This window comes from Schistocerca serialis, unplaced genomic scaffold (genome assembly GCF_023864345.2).
Source record: "Schistocerca serialis cubense isolate TAMUIC-IGC-003099 unplaced genomic scaffold, iqSchSeri2.2 HiC_scaffold_373, whole genome shotgun sequence".
NCBI lineage: Eukaryota > Metazoa > Arthropoda > Insecta > Orthoptera > Acrididae > Schistocerca > Schistocerca serialis.
Window position 1 is genome coordinate 1 of NW_026047947.1, and position 20,405 is coordinate 20,405.

The 20,405-nt window shown below is 53.5% G+C and overlaps 46 non-coding genes across 46 annotated transcripts; 9 read left to right on the forward strand and 37 right to left on the reverse strand.

The window, feature by feature from the left end:
- Window positions 1-142: 142 nt before the first annotated feature.
- On the reverse strand, window positions 143-215 carry Trnam-cau (transfer RNA methionine (anticodon CAU)). Its single transcript has one exon. It is a non-coding gene; the product is annotated as a tRNA-Met (tRNA).
- An 813-nt stretch (window positions 216-1,028) lies between these two features.
- Window positions 1,029-1,100, forward strand: Trnag-ucc (transfer RNA glycine (anticodon UCC)). Its single transcript has one exon. It is a non-coding gene; the product is annotated as a tRNA-Gly (tRNA).
- A 271-nt stretch (window positions 1,101-1,371) lies between these two features.
- On the reverse strand, window positions 1,372-1,453 carry Trnas-aga (transfer RNA serine (anticodon AGA)). The gene has a single exon. It is a non-coding gene; the product is annotated as a tRNA-Ser (tRNA).
- A 139-nt stretch (window positions 1,454-1,592) lies between these two features.
- On the reverse strand, window positions 1,593-1,665 carry Trnak-uuu (transfer RNA lysine (anticodon UUU)). Its single transcript has one exon. It is a non-coding gene; the product is annotated as a tRNA-Lys (tRNA).
- Window positions 1,666-1,961: 296 nt separating this feature from the next.
- Window positions 1,962-2,033, reverse strand: Trnae-uuc (transfer RNA glutamic acid (anticodon UUC)). The gene has a single exon. It is a non-coding gene; the product is annotated as a tRNA-Glu (tRNA).
- Window positions 2,034-2,355: 322 nt separating this feature from the next.
- Trnam-cau (transfer RNA methionine (anticodon CAU)) lies at window positions 2,356-2,428 on the reverse strand. Its single transcript has one exon. It is a non-coding gene; the product is annotated as a tRNA-Met (tRNA).
- An 813-nt stretch (window positions 2,429-3,241) lies between these two features.
- Window positions 3,242-3,313, forward strand: Trnag-ucc (transfer RNA glycine (anticodon UCC)). Its single transcript has one exon. It is a non-coding gene; the product is annotated as a tRNA-Gly (tRNA).
- A 272-nt stretch (window positions 3,314-3,585) lies between these two features.
- Window positions 3,586-3,667, reverse strand: Trnas-aga (transfer RNA serine (anticodon AGA)). The gene has a single exon. It is a non-coding gene; the product is annotated as a tRNA-Ser (tRNA).
- A 139-nt stretch (window positions 3,668-3,806) lies between these two features.
- Window positions 3,807-3,879, reverse strand: Trnak-uuu (transfer RNA lysine (anticodon UUU)). The gene has a single exon. It is a non-coding gene; the product is annotated as a tRNA-Lys (tRNA).
- Window positions 3,880-4,175: 296 nt separating this feature from the next.
- Window positions 4,176-4,249, reverse strand: Trnae-uuc (transfer RNA glutamic acid (anticodon UUC)). Its single transcript has one exon. It is a non-coding gene; the product is annotated as a tRNA-Glu (tRNA).
- A 322-nt stretch (window positions 4,250-4,571) lies between these two features.
- Window positions 4,572-4,644, reverse strand: Trnam-cau (transfer RNA methionine (anticodon CAU)). Its single transcript has one exon. It is a non-coding gene; the product is annotated as a tRNA-Met (tRNA).
- An 814-nt stretch (window positions 4,645-5,458) lies between these two features.
- Window positions 5,459-5,530, forward strand: Trnag-ucc (transfer RNA glycine (anticodon UCC)). Its single transcript has one exon. It is a non-coding gene; the product is annotated as a tRNA-Gly (tRNA).
- A 272-nt stretch (window positions 5,531-5,802) lies between these two features.
- On the reverse strand, window positions 5,803-5,884 carry Trnas-aga (transfer RNA serine (anticodon AGA)). Its single transcript has one exon. It is a non-coding gene; the product is annotated as a tRNA-Ser (tRNA).
- Window positions 5,885-6,023: 139 nt separating this feature from the next.
- Window positions 6,024-6,096, reverse strand: Trnak-uuu (transfer RNA lysine (anticodon UUU)). Its single transcript has one exon. It is a non-coding gene; the product is annotated as a tRNA-Lys (tRNA).
- Window positions 6,097-6,392: 296 nt separating this feature from the next.
- Trnae-uuc (transfer RNA glutamic acid (anticodon UUC)) lies at window positions 6,393-6,464 on the reverse strand. The gene has a single exon. It is a non-coding gene; the product is annotated as a tRNA-Glu (tRNA).
- Window positions 6,465-6,786: 322 nt separating this feature from the next.
- Trnam-cau (transfer RNA methionine (anticodon CAU)) lies at window positions 6,787-6,859 on the reverse strand. The gene has a single exon. It is a non-coding gene; the product is annotated as a tRNA-Met (tRNA).
- Window positions 6,860-7,672: 813 nt separating this feature from the next.
- On the forward strand, window positions 7,673-7,744 carry Trnag-ucc (transfer RNA glycine (anticodon UCC)). The gene has a single exon. It is a non-coding gene; the product is annotated as a tRNA-Gly (tRNA).
- A 272-nt stretch (window positions 7,745-8,016) lies between these two features.
- On the reverse strand, window positions 8,017-8,098 carry Trnas-aga (transfer RNA serine (anticodon AGA)). The gene has a single exon. It is a non-coding gene; the product is annotated as a tRNA-Ser (tRNA).
- A 139-nt stretch (window positions 8,099-8,237) lies between these two features.
- Window positions 8,238-8,310, reverse strand: Trnak-uuu (transfer RNA lysine (anticodon UUU)). Its single transcript has one exon. It is a non-coding gene; the product is annotated as a tRNA-Lys (tRNA).
- A 296-nt stretch (window positions 8,311-8,606) lies between these two features.
- On the reverse strand, window positions 8,607-8,678 carry Trnae-uuc (transfer RNA glutamic acid (anticodon UUC)). The gene has a single exon. It is a non-coding gene; the product is annotated as a tRNA-Glu (tRNA).
- A 322-nt stretch (window positions 8,679-9,000) lies between these two features.
- On the reverse strand, window positions 9,001-9,073 carry Trnam-cau (transfer RNA methionine (anticodon CAU)). The gene has a single exon. It is a non-coding gene; the product is annotated as a tRNA-Met (tRNA).
- Window positions 9,074-9,886: 813 nt separating this feature from the next.
- On the forward strand, window positions 9,887-9,958 carry Trnag-ucc (transfer RNA glycine (anticodon UCC)). The gene has a single exon. It is a non-coding gene; the product is annotated as a tRNA-Gly (tRNA).
- Window positions 9,959-10,230: 272 nt separating this feature from the next.
- Trnas-aga (transfer RNA serine (anticodon AGA)) lies at window positions 10,231-10,312 on the reverse strand. The gene has a single exon. It is a non-coding gene; the product is annotated as a tRNA-Ser (tRNA).
- Window positions 10,313-10,451: 139 nt separating this feature from the next.
- Trnak-uuu (transfer RNA lysine (anticodon UUU)) lies at window positions 10,452-10,524 on the reverse strand. Its single transcript has one exon. It is a non-coding gene; the product is annotated as a tRNA-Lys (tRNA).
- A 296-nt stretch (window positions 10,525-10,820) lies between these two features.
- Trnae-uuc (transfer RNA glutamic acid (anticodon UUC)) lies at window positions 10,821-10,892 on the reverse strand. Its single transcript has one exon. It is a non-coding gene; the product is annotated as a tRNA-Glu (tRNA).
- Window positions 10,893-11,214: 322 nt separating this feature from the next.
- On the reverse strand, window positions 11,215-11,287 carry Trnam-cau (transfer RNA methionine (anticodon CAU)). The gene has a single exon. It is a non-coding gene; the product is annotated as a tRNA-Met (tRNA).
- An 813-nt stretch (window positions 11,288-12,100) lies between these two features.
- On the forward strand, window positions 12,101-12,172 carry Trnag-ucc (transfer RNA glycine (anticodon UCC)). Its single transcript has one exon. It is a non-coding gene; the product is annotated as a tRNA-Gly (tRNA).
- A 272-nt stretch (window positions 12,173-12,444) lies between these two features.
- Trnas-aga (transfer RNA serine (anticodon AGA)) lies at window positions 12,445-12,526 on the reverse strand. The gene has a single exon. It is a non-coding gene; the product is annotated as a tRNA-Ser (tRNA).
- Window positions 12,527-12,665: 139 nt separating this feature from the next.
- On the reverse strand, window positions 12,666-12,738 carry Trnak-uuu (transfer RNA lysine (anticodon UUU)). The gene has a single exon. It is a non-coding gene; the product is annotated as a tRNA-Lys (tRNA).
- Window positions 12,739-13,034: 296 nt separating this feature from the next.
- Window positions 13,035-13,106, reverse strand: Trnae-uuc (transfer RNA glutamic acid (anticodon UUC)). Its single transcript has one exon. It is a non-coding gene; the product is annotated as a tRNA-Glu (tRNA).
- Window positions 13,107-13,428: 322 nt separating this feature from the next.
- On the reverse strand, window positions 13,429-13,501 carry Trnam-cau (transfer RNA methionine (anticodon CAU)). Its single transcript has one exon. It is a non-coding gene; the product is annotated as a tRNA-Met (tRNA).
- Window positions 13,502-14,314: 813 nt separating this feature from the next.
- Window positions 14,315-14,386, forward strand: Trnag-ucc (transfer RNA glycine (anticodon UCC)). Its single transcript has one exon. It is a non-coding gene; the product is annotated as a tRNA-Gly (tRNA).
- A 272-nt stretch (window positions 14,387-14,658) lies between these two features.
- Trnas-aga (transfer RNA serine (anticodon AGA)) lies at window positions 14,659-14,740 on the reverse strand. Its single transcript has one exon. It is a non-coding gene; the product is annotated as a tRNA-Ser (tRNA).
- Window positions 14,741-14,879: 139 nt separating this feature from the next.
- Window positions 14,880-14,952, reverse strand: Trnak-uuu (transfer RNA lysine (anticodon UUU)). The gene has a single exon. It is a non-coding gene; the product is annotated as a tRNA-Lys (tRNA).
- Window positions 14,953-15,248: 296 nt separating this feature from the next.
- On the reverse strand, window positions 15,249-15,320 carry Trnae-uuc (transfer RNA glutamic acid (anticodon UUC)). The gene has a single exon. It is a non-coding gene; the product is annotated as a tRNA-Glu (tRNA).
- Window positions 15,321-15,642: 322 nt separating this feature from the next.
- On the reverse strand, window positions 15,643-15,715 carry Trnam-cau (transfer RNA methionine (anticodon CAU)). Its single transcript has one exon. It is a non-coding gene; the product is annotated as a tRNA-Met (tRNA).
- Window positions 15,716-16,528: 813 nt separating this feature from the next.
- Trnag-ucc (transfer RNA glycine (anticodon UCC)) lies at window positions 16,529-16,600 on the forward strand. Its single transcript has one exon. It is a non-coding gene; the product is annotated as a tRNA-Gly (tRNA).
- A 272-nt stretch (window positions 16,601-16,872) lies between these two features.
- Window positions 16,873-16,954, reverse strand: Trnas-aga (transfer RNA serine (anticodon AGA)). The gene has a single exon. It is a non-coding gene; the product is annotated as a tRNA-Ser (tRNA).
- A 139-nt stretch (window positions 16,955-17,093) lies between these two features.
- On the reverse strand, window positions 17,094-17,166 carry Trnak-uuu (transfer RNA lysine (anticodon UUU)). The gene has a single exon. It is a non-coding gene; the product is annotated as a tRNA-Lys (tRNA).
- A 296-nt stretch (window positions 17,167-17,462) lies between these two features.
- Trnae-uuc (transfer RNA glutamic acid (anticodon UUC)) lies at window positions 17,463-17,534 on the reverse strand. The gene has a single exon. It is a non-coding gene; the product is annotated as a tRNA-Glu (tRNA).
- A 322-nt stretch (window positions 17,535-17,856) lies between these two features.
- Trnam-cau (transfer RNA methionine (anticodon CAU)) lies at window positions 17,857-17,929 on the reverse strand. The gene has a single exon. It is a non-coding gene; the product is annotated as a tRNA-Met (tRNA).
- An 813-nt stretch (window positions 17,930-18,742) lies between these two features.
- Trnag-ucc (transfer RNA glycine (anticodon UCC)) lies at window positions 18,743-18,814 on the forward strand. The gene has a single exon. It is a non-coding gene; the product is annotated as a tRNA-Gly (tRNA).
- A 272-nt stretch (window positions 18,815-19,086) lies between these two features.
- Window positions 19,087-19,168, reverse strand: Trnas-aga (transfer RNA serine (anticodon AGA)). Its single transcript has one exon. It is a non-coding gene; the product is annotated as a tRNA-Ser (tRNA).
- A 139-nt stretch (window positions 19,169-19,307) lies between these two features.
- Window positions 19,308-19,380, reverse strand: Trnak-uuu (transfer RNA lysine (anticodon UUU)). The gene has a single exon. It is a non-coding gene; the product is annotated as a tRNA-Lys (tRNA).
- A 296-nt stretch (window positions 19,381-19,676) lies between these two features.
- Trnae-uuc (transfer RNA glutamic acid (anticodon UUC)) lies at window positions 19,677-19,748 on the reverse strand. The gene has a single exon. It is a non-coding gene; the product is annotated as a tRNA-Glu (tRNA).
- A 322-nt stretch (window positions 19,749-20,070) lies between these two features.
- Window positions 20,071-20,143, reverse strand: Trnam-cau (transfer RNA methionine (anticodon CAU)). Its single transcript has one exon. It is a non-coding gene; the product is annotated as a tRNA-Met (tRNA).
- Between the last annotated feature and the right edge of the window lie 262 nt (window positions 20,144-20,405).

Genomic DNA, 20,405 nt, shown 5'->3' on the forward strand with positions numbered 1-20,405 from the left:
GTCAAAGCTGTACCTTGCCATAGCTGGATGTAAACATTTTAACGCTGAGGCGTGGGCTCCTTGTGGATAACAAACGACAATTCAGTTCGTTCCCTAGCAACAGCAACGCCGTTAATTCAGCCATGATGTACAGCAAATTAAATGCCCCGGGTGAGGATCGAACTCACGACCTTAAGATTATGAGACTTACGCGCTACCCACTGCGCTACCGAGGCACGTTTGCAAGCAACGTCCCAGGAAACTTGGTAAGTCTCGCATATTAGAGATAGACAGTTTGCGCTTTCTCAAGAATCTGTTGTGTTGCTACACGTGCTTTCCCGAATTGCTAGATTAAACTGCTGCCGCGGCTTTTTCAACGGAAAGCAGCACTGCCTGAGGTTACAGTACATCGCCCTTGCGGCACCTGAACACAGCGGCCTGTAGGGCCAGGCTGACGCTAGAGTTCAGAAATAGCACGCGTCCGTCCAAGTACGGTCTCTTGCGTGCTGCGTGTTTGGTTCTTCTCACAGCGAATCCTGCTATACATTCCTGAGGCTGACGCAGCTCAAACGAGCAATCGGCGCGGCAGCATTATAGCGAGAACAGCAAAACGATGCATCGGCCGGGAATCGAACCCGGGCCGCCCGAGTGGTAGGCGAACAACCTACCACTTTTTTAGTTGTTGTTCTCATTTTTTTAGTTGCATTTGTTGGGGGCGGTCGGCCGTGCTTCCCGAGCATATTCCAGAGTAGCTGTCTGCAGGGAAAGTGGGATTGCCACCCAACGACGCCGGATACAGCCGAAAAAAGTGCTACACACGCGGAGTCCCCCACTACACTGCCTTAAAGCGACCGCTCATCACTATCGTGTGAGTAACCTTGCGGCCGCGGCGACGAGTCTTGCCCAAAGACGCAGCGTGCGTGGAGGCGCTGCCCGAACGCGTGTGGATGCACCCTCCTACCTCGTAAAGCGCCTACAGCTACTATCACCGTGGGCCGCTGCCGGCGGGCGGGAAGCCGACACAGCGCGGCGTTACGAGCAGCGGCTGTGCGGTGGTGGTGTAATGGTGAGCATAGTTGCCTTCCCAGCAGTTGATCCGGGTTCGATTCCCGGCCACCGCAACGGGCGCAAATTTTTACGTCTGAGTATGTGAGCCACGTGCTGTTACATTAACGTTTTCTTTCCGTCGTTGCTCCACTCCAGGCCATCCTGTAGTATGTCCCGACTTGTCCCGACTTTGCTCGGCTGACGCGAAAGCTGACGCTTGGAATTCGCCCTTATCAAGAGGACAGGCGATATAAACGGCTGTGAGAGGTGAGGTGTAGCGAAGTACAGGCAAACTGCGAAGTTTTGTGCTCCTTCTTCTTAAACAAAAAAATAAAAAAAAAGAGACGCAGTCGGTAGGACTCGAACCTACGCTCCCAGAGGGAATCTGATTTCTAGTCAGACGCCTTAACCACTCGGCCACGACTGCTCGCAGCCAAAAGTCCCCTCGAATCGTGAAAAATCAAACCGTTCTGCGCAGAATGTTGACAGGAAACGAACTCCGTGCACTGATTACGGCAGGGCTACCAGCGCTACGAGACGAGCCATTACGGAAGCGTTAAAATCTTCGCCCGGACAGGGACTCGAACCCTGGACCCTTAGGTTAAAAGCCTAATGCTCTACCGACTGAGCTATCCGGGCTCACGCTTGCTGTGGATGGAGCAGCTGCAGGCAATGTGAATAACTGGAACGCGTGTGTAGGCGTACTACGGTAATTGCTGGCTTCTGGCGCAACTGGCGACTTCACCGACTTGCCACTGACGCTGGTAGCAGCCCAACAGCGGACCAGTGCCTCTTCTCCCTTTACCCCGGTGCTGACAGTAATTGCATCTCGTGCCTGTTTTCCCCGATTACGCTCGGTTGAAGCTCCGGAAGGAGGGCGACAAACGAGGGTTGGAGGGCCAAAACATGGAGGGTCGTGTGCGCAAAAACTTCCCTTCCGGTACCGGGAATCGAACCCGGGCCTCCTGGGTGAAAGCCAGGTATCCTAGCCACTAGACCACACCGGATTTGCTCGATAAACGTCAGATTTACTCCCTCTCCTCTCGCTTTTCGTGCTGAATCCGGACTTAGTGGTGTTCTCTGTTTGCGAGCATATTTGCGCTTGCAGACTGGCATGGCGCACAGCTCGAAACTGACAATTCATTGCAGTTTGCATCATATTTTACTCACAACAGGGGAGGAGAAAGGTCAAAGCTGTACCTTGCCATAGCTGGATGTAAACATTTTAACGCTGAGGCGTGGGCTCCTTGTGGATAACAAACGACAATTCAGTTCGTTCCCTAGCAACAGCAACGCCGTTAATTCAGCCATGATGTACAGCAAATTAAATGCCCCGGGTGAGGATCGAACTCACGACCTTAAGATTATGAGACTTACGCGCTACCCACTGCGCTACCGAGGCACGTTTGCAAGCAACGTCCCAGGAAACTTGGTAAGTCTCGCATATTAGAGATAGACAGTTTGCGCTTTCTCAAGAATCTGTTGTGTTGCTACACGTGCTTTCCCGAATTGCTAGATTAAACTGCTGCCGCGGCTTTTTCAACGGAAAGCAGCACTGCCTGAGGTTACAGTACATCGCCCTTGCGGCACCTGAACACAGCGGCCTGTAGGGCCAGGCTGACGCTAGAGTTCAGAAATAGCACGCGTCCGTCCAAGTACGGTCTCTTGCGTGCTGCGTGTTTGGTTCTTCTCACAGCGAATCCTGCTATACATTCCTGAGGCTGACGCAGCTCAAACGAGCAATCGGCGCGGCAGCATTATAGCGAGAACAGCAAAACGATGCATCGGCCGGGAATCGAACCCGGGCCGCCCGAGTGGTAGGCGAACAACCTACCACTTTTTTAGTTGTTGTTCTCATTTTTTTAGTTGCATTTGTTGGGGGCGGTCGGCCGTGCTTCCCGAGCATATTCCAGAGTAGCTGTCTGCAGGGAAAGTGGGATTGCCACCCAACGACGCCGGATACAGCCGAAAAAAGTGCTACACACGCGGAGTCCCCCACTACACTGCCTTAAAGCGACCGCTCATCACTATCGTGTGAGTAACCTTGCGGCCGCGGCGACGAGTCTTGCCCAAAGACGCAGCGTGCGTGGAGGCGCTGCCCGAACGCGTGTGGATGCACCCTCCTACCTCGTAAAGCGCCTACAGCTACTATCACCGTGGGCCGCTGCCGGCGGGCGGGAAGCCGACACAGCGCGGCGTTACGAGCAGCGGCTGTGCGGTGGTGGTGTAATGGTGAGCATAGTTGCCTTCCCAGCAGTTGATCCGGGTTCGATTCCCGGCCACCGCAACGGGCGCAAATTTTTACGTCTGAGTATGTGAGCCACGTGCTGTTACATTAACGTTTTCTTTCCGTCGTTGCTCCACTCCAGGCCATCCTGTAGTATGTCCCGACTTGTCCCGACTTTGCTCGGCTGACGCGAAAGCTGACGCTTGGAATTCGCCCTTATCAAGAGGACAGGCGATATAAACGGCTGTGAGAGGTGAGGTGTAGCGAAGTACAGGCAAACTGCGAAGTTTTGTGCTCCTTCTTCTTAAACAAAAAAATAAAAAAAAAAGAGACGCAGTCGGTAGGACTCGAACCTACGCTCCCAGAGGGAATCTGATTTCTAGTCAGACGCCTTAACCACTCGGCCACGACTGCTCGCAGCCAAAAGTCCCCTCGAATCGTGAAAAATCAAACCGTTCTGCGCAGAATGTTGACAGGAAACGAACTCCGTGCACTGATTACGGCAGGGCTACCAGCGCTACGAGACGAGCCATTACGGAAGCGTTAAAATCTTCGCCCGGACAGGGACTCGAACCCTGGACCCTTAGGTTAAAAGCCTAATGCTCTACCGACTGAGCTATCCGGGCTCACGCTTGCTGTGGATGGAGCAGCTGCAGGCAATGTGAATAACTGGAACGCGTGTGTAGGCGTACTACGGTAATTGCTGGCTTCTGGCGCAACTGGCGACTTCACCGACTTGCCACTGACGCTGGTAGCAGCCCAACAGCGGACCAGTGCCTCTTCTCCCTTTACCCCGGTGCTGACAGTAATTGCATCTCGTGCCTGTTTTCCCCGATTACGCTCGGTTGAAGCTCCGGAAGGAGGGCGACAAACGAGGGTTGGAGGGCCAAAACATGGAGGGTCGTGTGCGCAAAAACTTCCCTTCCGGTACCGGGAATCGAACCCGGGCCTCCTGGGTGAAAGCCAGGTATCCTAGCCACTAGACCACACACCGGATTTGCTCGATAAACGTCAGATTTACTCCCTCTCCTCTCGCTTTTCGTGCTGAATCCGGACTTAGTGGTGTTCTCTGTTTGCGAGCATATTTGCGCTTGCAGACTGGCATGGCGCACAGCTCGAAACTGACAATTCATTGCAGTTTGCATCATATTTTACTCACAACAGGGGAGGAGAAAGGTCAAAGCTGTACCTTGCCATAGCTGGATGTAAACATTTTAACGCTGAGGCGTGGGCTCCTTGTGGATAACAAACGACAATTCAGTTCGTTCCCTAGCAACAGCAACGCCGTTAATTCAGCCATGATGTACAGCAAATTAAATGCCCCGGGTGAGGATCGAACTCACGACCTTAAGATTATGAGACTTACGCGCTACCCACTGCGCTACCGAGGCACGTTTGCAAGCAACGTCCCAGGAAACTTGGTAAGTCTCGCATATTAGAGATAGACAGTTTGCGCTTTCTCAAGAATCTGTTGTGTTGCTACACGTGCTTTCCCGAATTGCTAGATTAAACTGCTGCCGCGGCTTTTTCAACGGAAAGCAGCACTGCCTGAGGTTACAGTACATCGCCCTTGCGGCACCTGAACACAGCGGCCTGTAGGGCCAGGCTGACGCTAGAGTTCAGAAATAGCACGCGTCCGTCCAAGTACGGTCTCTTGCGTGCTGCGTGTTTGGTTCTTCTCACAGCGAATCCTGCTATACATTCCTGAGGCTGACGCAGCTCAAACGAGCAATCGGCGCGGCAGCATTATAGCGAGAACAGCAAAACGATGCATCGGCCGGGAATCGAACCCGGGCCGCCCGAGTGGTAGGCGAACAACCTACCACTTTTTTAGTTGTTGTTCTCATTTTTTTAGTTGCATTTGTTGGGGGCGGTCGGCGCCGTGCTTCCGAGCATATTCCAGAGTAGCTGTCTGCAGGGAAAGTGGGATTGCCACCCAACGACGCCGGATACAGCCGAAAAAAGTGCTACACACGCGGAGTCCCCCACTACACTGCCTTAAAGCGACCGCTCATCACTATCGTGTGAGTAACCTTGCGGCCGCGGCGACGAGTCTTGCCCAAAGACGCAGCGTGCGTGGAGGCGCTGCCCGAACGCGTGTGGATGCACCCTCCTACCTCGTAAAGCGCCTACAGCTACTATCACCGTGGGCCGCTGCCGGCGGGCGGGAAGCCGACACAGCGCGGCGTTACGAGCAGCGGCTGTGCGGTGGTGGTGTAATGGTGAGCATAGTTGCCTTCCCAGCAGTTGATCCGGGTTCGATTCCCGGCCACCGCAACGGGCGCAAATTTTTACGTCTGAGTATGTGAGCCACGTGCTGTTACATTAACGTTTTCTTTCCGTCGTTGCTCCACTCCAGGCCATCCTGTAGTATGTCCCGACTTGTCCCGACTTTGCTCGGCTGACGCGAAAGCTGACGCTTGGAATTCGCCCTTATCAAGAGGACAGGCGATATAAACGGCTGTGAGAGGTGAGGTGTAGCGAAGTACAGGCAAACTGCGAAGTTTTGTGCTCCTTCTTCTTAAACAAAAAAATAAAAAAAAAAGAGACGCAGTCGGTAGGACTCGAACCTACGCTCCCAGAGGGAATCTGATTTCTAGTCAGACGCCTTAACCACTCGGCCACGACTGCTCGCAGCCAAAAGTCCCCTCGAATCGTGAAAAATCAAACCGTTCTGCGCAGAATGTTGACAGGAAACGAACTCCGTGCACTGATTACGGCAGGGCTACCAGCGCTACGAGACGAGCCATTACGGAAGCGTTAAAATCTTCGCCCGGACAGGGACTCGAACCCTGGACCCTTAGGTTAAAAGCCTAATGCTCTACCGACTGAGCTATCCGGGCTCACGCTTGCTGTGGATGGAGCAGCTGCAGGCAATGTGAATAACTGGAACGCGTGTGTAGGCGTACTACGGTAATTGCTGGCTTCTGGCGCAACTGGCGACTTCACCGACTTGCCACTGACGCTGGTAGCAGCCCAACAGCGGACCAGTGCCTCTTCTCCCTTTACCCCGGTGCTGACAGTAATTGCATCTCGTGCCTGTTTTCCCCGATTACGCTCGGTTGAAGCTCCGGAAGGAGGGCGACAAACGAGGGTTGGAGGGCCAAAACATGGAGGGTCGTGTGCGCAAAAACTTCCCTTCCGGTACCGGGAATCGAACCCGGGCCTCCTGGGTGAAAGCCAGGTATCCTAGCCACTAGACCACACCGGATTTGCTCGATAAACGTCAGATTTACTCCCTCTCCTCTCGCTTTTCGTGCTGAATCCGGACTTAGTGGTGTTCTCTGTTTGCGAGCATATTTGCGCTTGCAGACTGGCATGGCGCACAGCTCGAAACTGACAATTCATTGCAGTTTGCATCATATTTTACTCACAACAGGGGAGGAGAAAGGTCAAAGCTGTACCTTGCCATAGCTGGATGTAAACATTTTAACGCTGAGGCGTGGGCTCCTTGTGGATAACAAACGACAATTCAGTTCGTTCCCTAGCAACAGCAACGCCGTTAATTCAGCCATGATGTACAGCAAATTAAATGCCCCGGGTGAGGATCGAACTCACGACCTTAAGATTATGAGACTTACGCGCTACCCACTGCGCTACCGAGGCACGTTTGCAAGCAACGTCCCAGGAAACTTGGTAAGTCTCGCATATTAGAGATAGACAGTTTGCGCTTTCTCAAGAATCTGTTGTGTTGCTACACGTGCTTTCCCGAATTGCTAGATTAAACTGCTGCCGCGGCTTTTTCAACGGAAAGCAGCACTGCCTGAGGTTACAGTACATCGCCCTTGCGGCACCTGAACACAGCGGCCTGTAGGGCCAGGCTGACGCTAGAGTTCAGAAATAGCACGCGTCCGTCCAAGTACGGTCTCTTGCGTGCTGCGTGTTTGGTTCTTCTCACAGCGAATCCTGCTATACATTCCTGAGGCTGACGCAGCTCAAACGAGCAATCGGCGCGGCAGCATTATAGCGAGAACAGCAAAACGATGCATCGGCCGGGAATCGAACCCGGGCCGCCCGAGTGGTAGGCGAACAACCTACCACTTTTTTAGTTGTTGTTCTCATTTTTTTAGTTGCATTTGTTGGGGGCGGTCGGCCGTGCTTCCCGAGCATATTCCAGAGTAGCTGTCTGCAGGGAAAGTGGGATTGCCACCCAACGACGCCGGATACAGCCGAAAAAAGTGCTACACACGCGGAGTCCCCCACTACACTGCCTTAAAGCGACCGCTCATCACTATCGTGTGAGTAACCTTGCGGCCGCGGCGACGAGTCTTGCCCAAAGACGCAGCGTGCGTGGAGGCGCTGCCCGAACGCGTGTGGATGCACCCTCCTACCTCGTAAAGCGCCTACAGCTACTATCACCGTGGGCCGCTGCCGGCGGGCGGGAAGCCGACACAGCGCGGCGTTACGAGCAGCGGCTGTGCGGTGGTGGTGTAATGGTGAGCATAGTTGCCTTCCCAGCAGTTGATCCGGGTTCGATTCCCGGCCACCGCAACGGGCGCAAATTTTTACGTCTGAGTATGTGAGCCACGTGCTGTTACATTAACGTTTTCTTTCCGTCGTTGCTCCACTCCAGGCCATCCTGTAGTATGTCCCGACTTGTCCCGACTTTGCTCGGCTGACGCGAAAGCTGACGCTTGGAATTCGCCCTTATCAAGAGGACAGGCGATATAAACGGCTGTGAGAGGTGAGGTGTAGCGAAGTACAGGCAAACTGCGAAGTTTTGTGCTCCTTCTTCTTAAACAAAAAAATAAAAAAAAAAGAGACGCAGTCGGTAGGACTCGAACCTACGCTCCCAGAGGGAATCTGATTTCTAGTCAGACGCCTTAACCACTCGGCCACGACTGCTCGCAGCCAAAAGTCCCCTCGAATCGTGAAAAATCAAACCGTTCTGCGCAGAATGTTGACAGGAAACGAACTCCGTGCACTGATTACGGCAGGGCTACCAGCGCTACGAGACGAGCCATTACGGAAGCGTTAAAATCTTCGCCCGGACAGGGACTCGAACCCTGGACCCTTAGGTTAAAAGCCTAATGCTCTACCGACTGAGCTATCCGGGCTCACGCTTGCTGTGGATGGAGCAGCTGCAGGCAATGTGAATAACTGGAACGCGTGTGTAGGCGTACTACGGTAATTGCTGGCTTCTGGCGCAACTGGCGACTTCACCGACTTGCCACTGACGCTGGTAGCAGCCCAACAGCGGACCAGTGCCTCTTCTCCCTTTACCCCGGTGCTGACAGTAATTGCATCTCGTGCCTGTTTTCCCCGATTACGCTCGGTTGAAGCTCCGGAAGGAGGGCGACAAACGAGGGTTGGAGGGCCAAAACATGGAGGGTCGTGTGCGCAAAAACTTCCCTTCCGGTACCGGGAATCGAACCCGGGCCTCCTGGGTGAAAGCCAGGTATCCTAGCCACTAGACCACACCGGATTTGCTCGATAAACGTCAGATTTACTCCCTCTCCTCTCGCTTTTCGTGCTGAATCCGGACTTAGTGGTGTTCTCTGTTTGCGAGCATATTTGCGCTTGCAGACTGGCATGGCGCACAGCTCGAAACTGACAATTCATTGCAGTTTGCATCATATTTTACTCACAACAGGGGAGGAGAAAGGTCAAAGCTGTACCTTGCCATAGCTGGATGTAAACATTTTAACGCTGAGGCGTGGGCTCCTTGTGGATAACAAACGACAATTCAGTTCGTTCCCTAGCAACAGCAACGCCGTTAATTCAGCCATGATGTACAGCAAATTAAATGCCCCGGGTGAGGATCGAACTCACGACCTTAAGATTATGAGACTTACGCGCTACCCACTGCGCTACCGAGGCACGTTTGCAAGCAACGTCCCAGGAAACTTGGTAAGTCTCGCATATTAGAGATAGACAGTTTGCGCTTTCTCAAGAATCTGTTGTGTTGCTACACGTGCTTTCCCGAATTGCTAGATTAAACTGCTGCCGCGGCTTTTTCAACGGAAAGCAGCACTGCCTGAGGTTACAGTACATCGCCCTTGCGGCACCTGAACACAGCGGCCTGTAGGGCCAGGCTGACGCTAGAGTTCAGAAATAGCACGCGTCCGTCCAAGTACGGTCTCTTGCGTGCTGCGTGTTTGGTTCTTCTCACAGCGAATCCTGCTATACATTCCTGAGGCTGACGCAGCTCAAACGAGCAATCGGCGCGGCAGCATTATAGCGAGAACAGCAAAACGATGCATCGGCCGGGAATCGAACCCGGGCCGCCCGAGTGGTAGGCGAACAACCTACCACTTTTTTAGTTGTTGTTCTCATTTTTTTAGTTGCATTTGTTGGGGGCGGTCGGCCGTGCTTCCCGAGCATATTCCAGAGTAGCTGTCTGCAGGGAAAGTGGGATTGCCACCCAACGACGCCGGATACAGCCGAAAAAAGTGCTACACACGCGGAGTCCCCCACTACACTGCCTTAAAGCGACCGCTCATCACTATCGTGTGAGTAACCTTGCGGCCGCGGCGACGAGTCTTGCCCAAAGACGCAGCGTGCGTGGAGGCGCTGCCCGAACGCGTGTGGATGCACCCTCCTACCTCGTAAAGCGCCTACAGCTACTATCACCGTGGGCCGCTGCCGGCGGGCGGGAAGCCGACACAGCGCGGCGTTACGAGCAGCGGCTGTGCGGTGGTGGTGTAATGGTGAGCATAGTTGCCTTCCCAGCAGTTGATCCGGGTTCGATTCCCGGCCACCGCAACGGGCGCAAATTTTTACGTCTGAGTATGTGAGCCACGTGCTGTTACATTAACGTTTTCTTTCCGTCGTTGCTCCACTCCAGGCCATCCTGTAGTATGTCCCGACTTGTCCCGACTTTGCTCGGCTGACGCGAAAGCTGACGCTTGGAATTCGCCCTTATCAAGAGGACAGGCGATATAAACGGCTGTGAGAGGTGAGGTGTAGCGAAGTACAGGCAAACTGCGAAGTTTTGTGCTCCTTCTTCTTAAACAAAAAAATAAAAAAAAAAGAGACGCAGTCGGTAGGACTCGAACCTACGCTCCCAGAGGGAATCTGATTTCTAGTCAGACGCCTTAACCACTCGGCCACGACTGCTCGCAGCCAAAAGTCCCCTCGAATCGTGAAAAATCAAACCGTTCTGCGCAGAATGTTGACAGGAAACGAACTCCGTGCACTGATTACGGCAGGGCTACCAGCGCTACGAGACGAGCCATTACGGAAGCGTTAAAATCTTCGCCCGGACAGGGACTCGAACCCTGGACCCTTAGGTTAAAAGCCTAATGCTCTACCGACTGAGCTATCCGGGCTCACGCTTGCTGTGGATGGAGCAGCTGCAGGCAATGTGAATAACTGGAACGCGTGTGTAGGCGTACTACGGTAATTGCTGGCTTCTGGCGCAACTGGCGACTTCACCGACTTGCCACTGACGCTGGTAGCAGCCCAACAGCGGACCAGTGCCTCTTCTCCCTTTACCCCGGTGCTGACAGTAATTGCATCTCGTGCCTGTTTTCCCCGATTACGCTCGGTTGAAGCTCCGGAAGGAGGGCGACAAACGAGGGTTGGAGGGCCAAAACATGGAGGGTCGTGTGCGCAAAAACTTCCCTTCCGGTACCGGGAATCGAACCCGGGCCTCCTGGGTGAAAGCCAGGTATCCTAGCCACTAGACCACACCGGATTTGCTCGATAAACGTCAGATTTACTCCCTCTCCTCTCGCTTTTCGTGCTGAATCCGGACTTAGTGGTGTTCTCTGTTTGCGAGCATATTTGCGCTTGCAGACTGGCATGGCGCACAGCTCGAAACTGACAATTCATTGCAGTTTGCATCATATTTTACTCACAACAGGGGAGGAGAAAGGTCAAAGCTGTACCTTGCCATAGCTGGATGTAAACATTTTAACGCTGAGGCGTGGGCTCCTTGTGGATAACAAACGACAATTCAGTTCGTTCCCTAGCAACAGCAACGCCGTTAATTCAGCCATGATGTACAGCAAATTAAATGCCCCGGGTGAGGATCGAACTCACGACCTTAAGATTATGAGACTTACGCGCTACCCACTGCGCTACCGAGGCACGTTTGCAAGCAACGTCCCAGGAAACTTGGTAAGTCTCGCATATTAGAGATAGACAGTTTGCGCTTTCTCAAGAATCTGTTGTGTTGCTACACGTGCTTTCCCGAATTGCTAGATTAAACTGCTGCCGCGGCTTTTTCAACGGAAAGCAGCACTGCCTGAGGTTACAGTACATCGCCCTTGCGGCACCTGAACACAGCGGCCTGTAGGGCCAGGCTGACGCTAGAGTTCAGAAATAGCACGCGTCCGTCCAAGTACGGTCTCTTGCGTGCTGCGTGTTTGGTTCTTCTCACAGCGAATCCTGCTATACATTCCTGAGGCTGACGCAGCTCAAACGAGCAATCGGCGCGGCAGCATTATAGCGAGAACAGCAAAACGATGCATCGGCCGGGAATCGAACCCGGGCCGCCCGAGTGGTAGGCGAACAACCTACCACTTTTTTAGTTGTTGTTCTCATTTTTTTAGTTGCATTTGTTGGGGGCGGTCGGCCGTGCTTCCCGAGCATATTCCAGAGTAGCTGTCTGCAGGGAAAGTGGGATTGCCACCCAACGACGCCGGATACAGCCGAAAAAAGTGCTACACACGCGGAGTCCCCCACTACACTGCCTTAAAGCGACCGCTCATCACTATCGTGTGAGTAACCTTGCGGCCGCGGCGACGAGTCTTGCCCAAAGACGCAGCGTGCGTGGAGGCGCTGCCCGAACGCGTGTGGATGCACCCTCCTACCTCGTAAAGCGCCTACAGCTACTATCACCGTGGGCCGCTGCCGGCGGGCGGGAAGCCGACACAGCGCGGCGTTACGAGCAGCGGCTGTGCGGTGGTGGTGTAATGGTGAGCATAGTTGCCTTCCCAGCCGTTGATCCGGGTTCGATTCCCGGCCACCGCAACGGGCGCAAATTTTTACGTCTGAGTATGTGAGCCACGTGCTGTTACATTAACGTTTTCTTTCCGTCGTTGCTCCACTCCAGGCCATCCTGTAGTATGTCCCGACTTGTCCCGACTTTGCTCGGCTGACGCGAAAGCTGACGCTTGGAATTCGCCCTTATCAAGAGGACAGGCGATATAAACGGCTGTGAGAGGTGAGGTGTAGCGAAGTACAGGCAAACTGCGAAGTTTTGTGCTCCTTCTTCTTAAACAAAAAAATAAAAAAAAAAGAGACGCAGTCGGTAGGACTCGAACCTACGCTCCCAGAGGGAATCTGATTTCTAGTCAGACGCCTTAACCACTCGGCCACGACTGCTCGCAGCCAAAAGTCCCCTCGAATCGTGAAAAATCAAACCGTTCTGCGCAGAATGTTGACAGGAAACGAACTCCGTGCACTGATTACGGCAGGGCTACCAGCGCTACGAGACGAGCCATTACGGAAGCGTTAAAATCTTCGCCCGGACAGGGACTCGAACCCTGGACCCTTAGGTTAAAAGCCTAATGCTCTACCGACTGAGCTATCCGGGCTCACGCTTGCTGTGGATGGAGCAGCTGCAGGCAATGTGAATAACTGGAACGCGTGTGTAGGCGTACTACGGTAATTGCTGGCTTCTGGCGCAACTGGCGACTTCACCGACTTGCCACTGACGCTGGTAGCAGCCCAACAGCGGACCAGTGCCTCTTCTCCCTTTACCCCGGTGCTGACAGTAATTGCATCTCGTGCCTGTTTTCCCCGATTACGCTCGGTTGAAGCTCCGGAAGGAGGGCGACAAACGAGGGTTGGAGGGCCAAAACATGGAGGGTCGTGTGCGCAAAAACTTCCCTTCCGGTACCGGGAATCGAACCCGGGCCTCCTGGGTGAAAGCCAGGTATCCTAGCCACTAGACCACACCGGATTTGCTCGATAAACGTCAGATTTACTCCCTCTCCTCTCGCTTTTCGTGCTGAATCCGGACTTAGTGGTGTTCTCTGTTTGCGAGCATATTTGCGCTTGCAGACTGGCATGGCGCACAGCTCGAAACTGACAATTCATTGCAGTTTGCATCATATTTTACTCACAACAGGGGAGGAGAAAGGTCAAAGCTGTACCTTGCCATAGCTGGATGTAAACATTTTAACGCTGAGGCGTGGGCTCCTTGTGGATAACAAACGACAATTCAGTTCGTTCCCTAGCAACAGCAACGCCGTTAATTCAGCCATGATGTACAGCAAATTAAATGCCCCGGGTGAGGATCGAACTCACGACCTTAAGATTATGAGACTTACGCGCTACCCACTGCGCTACCGAGGCACGTTTGCAAGCAACGTCCCAGGAAACTTGGTAAGTCTCGCATATTAGAGATAGACAGTTTGCGCTTTCTCAAGAATCTGTTGTGTTGCTACACGTGCTTTCCCGAATTGCTAGATTAAACTGCTGCCGCGGCTTTTTCAACGGAAAGCAGCACTGCCTGAGGTTACAGTACATCGCCCTTGCGGCACCTGAACACAGCGGCCTGTAGGGCCAGGCTGACGCTAGAGTTCAGAAATAGCACGCGTCCGTCCAAGTACGGTCTCTTGCGTGCTGCGTGTTTGGTTCTTCTCACAGCGAATCCTGCTATACATTCCTGAGGCTGACGCAGCTCAAACGAGCAATCGGCGCGGCAGCATTATAGCGAGAACAGCAAAACGATGCATCGGCCGGGAATCGAACCCGGGCCGCCCGAGTGGTAGGCGAACAACCTACCACTTTTTTAGTTGTTGTTCTCATTTTTTTAGTTGCATTTGTTGGGGGCGGTCGGCCGTGCTTCCCGAGCATATTCCAGAGTAGCTGTCTGCAGGGAAAGTGGGATTGCCACCCAACGACGCCGGATACAGCCGAAAAAAGTGCTACACACGCGGAGTCCCCCACTACACTGCCTTAAAGCGACCGCTCATCACTATCGTGTGAGTAACCTTGCGGCCGCGGCGACGAGTCTTGCCCAAAGACGCAGCGTGCGTGGAGGCGCTGCCCGAACGCGTGTGGATGCACCCTCCTACCTCGTAAAGCGCCTACAGCTACTATCACCGTGGGCCGCTGCCGGCGGGCGGGAAGCCGACACAGCGCGGCGTTACGAGCAGCGGCTGTGCGGTGGTGGTGTAATGGTGAGCATAGTTGCCTTCCCAGCCGTTGATCCGGGTTCGATTCCCGGCCACCGCAACGGGCGCAAATTTTTACGTCTGAGTATGTGAGCCACGTGCTGTTACATTAACGTTTTCTTTCCGTCGTTGCTCCACTCCAGGCCATCCTGTAGTATGTCCCGACTTGTCCCGACTTTGCTCGGCTGACGCGAAAGCTGACGCTTGGAATTCGCCCTTATCAAGAGGACAGGCGATATAAACGGCTGTGAGAGGTGAGGTGTAGCGAAGTACAGGCAAACTGCGAAGTTTTGTGCTCCTTCTTCTTAAACAAAAAAATAAAAAAAAAAGAGACGCAGTCGGTAGGACTCGAACCTACGCTCCCAGAGGGAATCTGATTTCTAGTCAGACGCCTTAACCACTCGGCCACGACTGCTCGCAGCCAAAAGTCCCCTCGAATCGTGAAAAATCAAACCGTTCTGCGCAGAATGTTGACAGGAAACGAACTCCGTGCACTGATTACGGCAGGGCTACCAGCGCTACGAGACGAGCCATTACGGAAGCGTTAAAATCTTCGCCCGGACAGGGACTCGAACCCTGGACCCTTAGGTTAAAAGCCTAATGCTCTACCGACTGAGCTATCCGGGCTCACGCTTGCTGTGGATGGAGCAGCTGCAGGCAATGTGAATAACTGGAACGCGTGTGTAGGCGTACTACGGTAATTGCTGGCTTCTGGCGCAACTGGCGACTTCACCGACTTGCCACTGACGCTGGTAGCAGCCCAACAGCGGACCAGTGCCTCTTCTCCCTTTACCCCGGTGCTGACAGTAATTGCATCTCGTGCCTGTTTTCCCCGATTACGCTCGGTTGAAGCTCCGGAAGGAGGGCGACAAACGAGGGTTGGAGGGCCAAAACATGGAGGGTCGTGTGCGCAAAAACTTCCCTTCCGGTACCGGGAATCGAACCCGGGCCTCCTGGGTGAAAGCCAGGTATCCTAGCCACTAGACCACACCGGATTTGCTCGATAAACGTCAGATTTACTCCCTCTCCTCTCGCTTTTCGTGCTGAATCCGGACTTAGTGGTGTTCTCTGTTTGCGAGCATATTTGCGCTTGCAGACTGGCATGGCGCACAGCTCGAAACTGACAATTCATTGCAGTTTGCATCATATTTTACTCACAACAGGGGAGGAGAAAGGTCAAAGCTGTACCTTGCCATAGCTGGATGTAAACATTTTAACGCTGAGGCGTGGGCTCCTTGTGGATAACAAACGACAATTCAGTTCGTTCCCTAGCAACAGCAACGCCGTTAATTCAGCCATGATGTACAGCAAATTAAATGCCCCGGGTGAGGATCGAACTCACGACCTTAAGATTATGAGACTTACGCGCTACCCACTGCGCTACCGAGGCACGTTTGCAAGCAACGTCCCAGGAAACTTGGTAAGTCTCGCATATTAGAGATAGACAGTTTGCGCTTTCTCAAGAATCTGTTGTGTTGCTACACGTGCTTTCCCGAATTGCTAGATTAAACTGCTGCCGCGGCTTTTTCAACGGAAAGCAGCACTGCCTGAGGTTACAGTACATCGCCCTTGCGGCACCTGAACACAGCGGCCTGTAGGGCCAGGCTGACGCTAGAGTTCAGAAATAGCACGCGTCCGTCCAAGTACGGTCTCTTGCGTGCTGCGTGTTTGGTTCTTCTCACAGCGAATCCTGCTATACATTCCTGAGGCTGACGCAGCTCAAACGAGCAATCGGCGCGGCAGCATTATAGCGAGAACAGCAAAACGATGCATCGGCCGGGAATCGAACCCGGGCCGCCCGAGTGGTAGGCGAACAACCTACCACTTTTTTAGTTGTTGTTCTCATTTTTTTAGTTGCATTTGTTGGGGGCGGTCGGCCGTGCTTCCCGAGCATATTCCAGAGTAGCTGTCTGCAGGGAAAGTGGGATTGCCACCCAACGACGCCGGATACAGCCGAAAAAAGTGCTACACACGCGGAGTCCCCCACTACACTGCCTTAAAGCGACCGCTCATCACTATCGTGTGAGTAACCTTGCGGCCGCGGCGACGAGTCTTGCCCAAAGACGCAGCGTGCGTGGAGGCGCTGCCCGAACGCGTGTGGATGCACCCTCCTACCTCGTAAAGCGCCTACAGCTACTATCACCGTGGGCCGCTGCCGGCGGGCGGGAAGCCGACACAGCGCGGCGTTACGAGCAGCGGCTGTGCGGTGGTGGTGTAATGGTGAGCATAGTTGCCTTCCCAGCAGTTGATCCGGGTTCGATTCCCGGCCACCGCAACGGGCGCAAATTTTTACGTCTGAGTATGTGAGCCACGTGCTGTTACATTAACGTTTTCTTTCCGTCGTTGCTCCACTCCAGGCCATCCTGTAGTATGTCCCGACTTGTCCCGACTTTGCTCGGCTGACGCGAAAGCTGACGCTTGGAATTCGCCCTTATCAAGAGGACAGGCGATATAAACGGCTGTGAGAGGTGAGGTGTAGCGAAGTACAGGCAAACTGCGAAGTTTTGTGCTCCTTCTTCTTAAACAAAAAAATAAAAAAAAAAGAGACGCAGTCGGTAGGACTCGAACCTACGCTCCCAGAGGGAATCTGATTTCTAGTCAGACGCCTTAACCACTCGGCCACGACTGCTCGCAGCCAAAAGTCCCCTCGAATCGTGAAAAATCAAACCGTTCTGCGCAGAATGTTGACAGGAAACGAACTCCGTGCACTGATTACGGCAGGGCTACCAGCGCTACGAGACGAGCCATTACGGAAGCGTTAAAATCTTCGCCCGGACAGGGACTCGAACCCTGGACCCTTAGGTTAAAAGCCTAATGCTCTACCGACTGAGCTATCCGGGCTCACGCTTGCTGTGGATGGAGCAGCTGCAGGCAATGTGAATAACTGGAACGCGTGTGTAGGCGTACTACGGTAATTGCTGGCTTCTGGCGCAACTGGCGACTTCACCGACTTGCCACTGACGCTGGTAGCAGCCCAACAGCGGACCAGTGCCTCTTCTCCCTTTACCCCGGTGCTGACAGTAATTGCATCTCGTGCCTGTTTTCCCCGATTACGCTCGGTTGAAGCTCCGGAAGGAGGGCGACAAACGAGGGTTGGAGGGCCAAAACATGGAGGGTCGTGTGCGCAAAAACTTCCCTTCCGGTACCGGGAATCGAACCCGGGCCTCCTGGGTGAAAGCCAGGTATCCTAGCCACTAGACCACACCGGATTTGCTCGATAAACGTCAGATTTACTCCCTCTCCTCTCGCTTTTCGTGCTGAATCCGGACTTAGTGGTGTTCTCTGTTTGCGAGCATATTTGCGCTTGCAGACTGGCATGGCGCACAGCTCGAAACTGACAATTCATTGCAGTTTGCATCATATTTTACTCACAACAGGGGAGGAGAAAGGTCAAAGCTGTACCTTGCCATAGCTGGATGTAAACATTTTAACGCTGAGGCGTGGGCTCCTTGTGGATAACAAACGACAATTCAGTTCGTTCCCTAGCAACAGCAACGCCGTTAATTCAGCCATGATGTACAGCAAATTAAATGCCCCGGGTGAGGATCGAACTCACGACCTTAAGATTATGAGACTTACGCGCTACCCACTGCGCTACCGAGGCACGTTTGCAAGCAACGTCCCAGGAAACTTGGTAAGTCTCGCATATTAGAGATAGACAGTTTGCGCTTTCTCAAGAATCTGTTGTGTTGCTACACGTGCTTTCCCGAATTGCTAGATTAAACTGCTGCCGCGGCTTTTTCAACGGAAAGCAGCACTGCCTGAGGTTACAGTACATCGCCCTTGCGGCACCTGAACACAGCGGCCTGTAGGGCCAGGCTGACGCTAGAGTTCAGAAATAGCACGCGTCCGTCCAAGTACGGTCTCTTGCGTGCTGCGTGTTTGGTTCTTCTCACAGCGAATCCTGCTATACATTCCTGAGGCTGACGCAGCTCAAACGAGCAATCGGCGCGGCAGCATTATAGCGAGAACAGCAAAACGATGCATCGGCCGGGAATCGAACCCGGGCCGCCCGAGTGGTAGGCGAACAACCTACCACTTTTTTAGTTGTTGTTCTCATTTTTTTAGTTGCATTTGTTGGGGGCGGTCGGCCGTGCTTCCCGAGCATATTCCAGAGTAGCTGTCTGCAGGGAAAGTGGGATTGCCACCCAACGACGCCGGATACAGCCGAAAAAAGTGCTACACACGCGGAGTCCCCCACTACACTGCCTTAAAGCGACCGCTCATCACTATCGTGTGAGTAACCTTGCGGCCGCGGCGACGAGTCTTGCCCAAAGACGCAGCGTGCGTGGAGGCGCTGCCCGAACGCGTGTGGATGCACCCTCCTACCTCGTAAAGCGCCTACAGCTACTATCACCGTGGGCCGCTGCCGGCGGGCGGGAAGCCGACACAGCGCGGCGTTACGAGCAGCGGCTGTGCGGTGGTGGTGTAATGGTGAGCATAGTTGCCTTCCCAGCAGTTGATCCGGGTTCGATTCCCGGCCACCGCAACGGGCGCAAATTTTTACGTCTGAGTATGTGAGCCACGTGCTGTTACATTAACGTTTTCTTTCCGTCGTTGCTCCACTCCAGGCCATCCTGTAGTATGTCCCGACTTGTCCCGACTTTGCTCGGCTGACGCGAAAGCTGACGCTTGGAATTCGCCCTTATCAAGAGGACAGGCGATATAAACGGCTGTGAGAGGTGAGGTGTAGCGAAGTACAGGCAAACTGCGAAGTTTTGTGCTCCTTCTTCTTAAACAAAAAAATAAAAAAAAAAGAGACGCAGTCGGTAGGACTCGAACCTACGCTCCCAGAGGGAATCTGATTTCTAGTCAGACGCCTTAACCACTCGGCCACGACTGCTCGCAGCCAAAAGTCCCCTCGAATCGTGAAAAATCAAACCGTTCTGCGCAGAATGTTGACAGGAAACGAACTCCGTGCACTGATTACGGCAGGGCTACCAGCGCTACGAGACGAGACATTACGGAAGCGTTAAAATCTTCGCCCGGACAGGGACTCGAACCATGGACCCTTAGGTTAAAAGCCTAATGCTCTACCGACTGAGCTATCCGGGCTCACGCTTGCTGTGGATGGAGCAGCTGCAGGCAATGTGAATAACTGGAACGCGTGTGTAGGCGTACTACGGTAATTGCTGGCTTCTGGCGCAACTGGCGACTTCACCGACTTGCCACTGACGCTGGTAGCAGCCCAACAGCGGACCAGTGCCTCTTCTCCCTTTACCCCGGTGCTGACAGTAATTGCATCTCGTGCCTGTTTTCCCCGATTACGCTCGGTTGAAGCTCCGGAAGGAGGGCGACAAACGAGGGTTGGAGGGCCAAAACATGGAGGGTCGTGTGCGCAAAAACTTCCCTTCCGGTACCGGGAATCGAACCCGGGCCTCCTGGGTGAAAGCCAGGTATCCTAGCCACTAGACCACACCGGATTTGCTCGATAAACGTCAGATTTACTCCCTCTCCTCTCGCTTTTCGTGCTGAATCCGGACTTAGTGGTGTTCTCTGTTTGCGAGCATATTTGCGCTTGCAGACTGGCATGGCGCACAGCTCGAAACTGACAATTCATTGCAGTTTGCATCATATTTTACTCACAACAGGGGAGGAGAAAGGTCAAAGCTGTACCTTGCCATAGCTGGATGTAAACATTTTAACGCTGAGGCGTGGGCTCCTTGTGGATAACAAACGACAATTCAGTTCGTTCCCTAGCAACAGCAACGCCGTTAATTCAGCCATGATGTACAGCAAATTAAATGCCCCGGGTGAGGATCGAACTCACGACCTTAAGATTATGAGACTTACGCGCTACCCACTGCGCTACCGAGGCACGTTTGCAAGCAACGTCCCAGGAAACTTGGTAAGTCTCGCATATTAGAGATAGACAGTTTGCGCTTTCTCAAGAATCTGTTGTGTTGCTACACGTGCTTTCCCGAATTGCTAGATTAAACTGCTGCCGCGGCTTTTTCAACGGAAAGCAGCACTGCCTGAGGTTACAGTACATCGCCCTTGCGGCACCTGAACACAGCGGCCTGTAGGGCCAGGCTGACGCTAGAGTTCAGAAATAGCACGCGTCCGTCCAAGTACGGTCT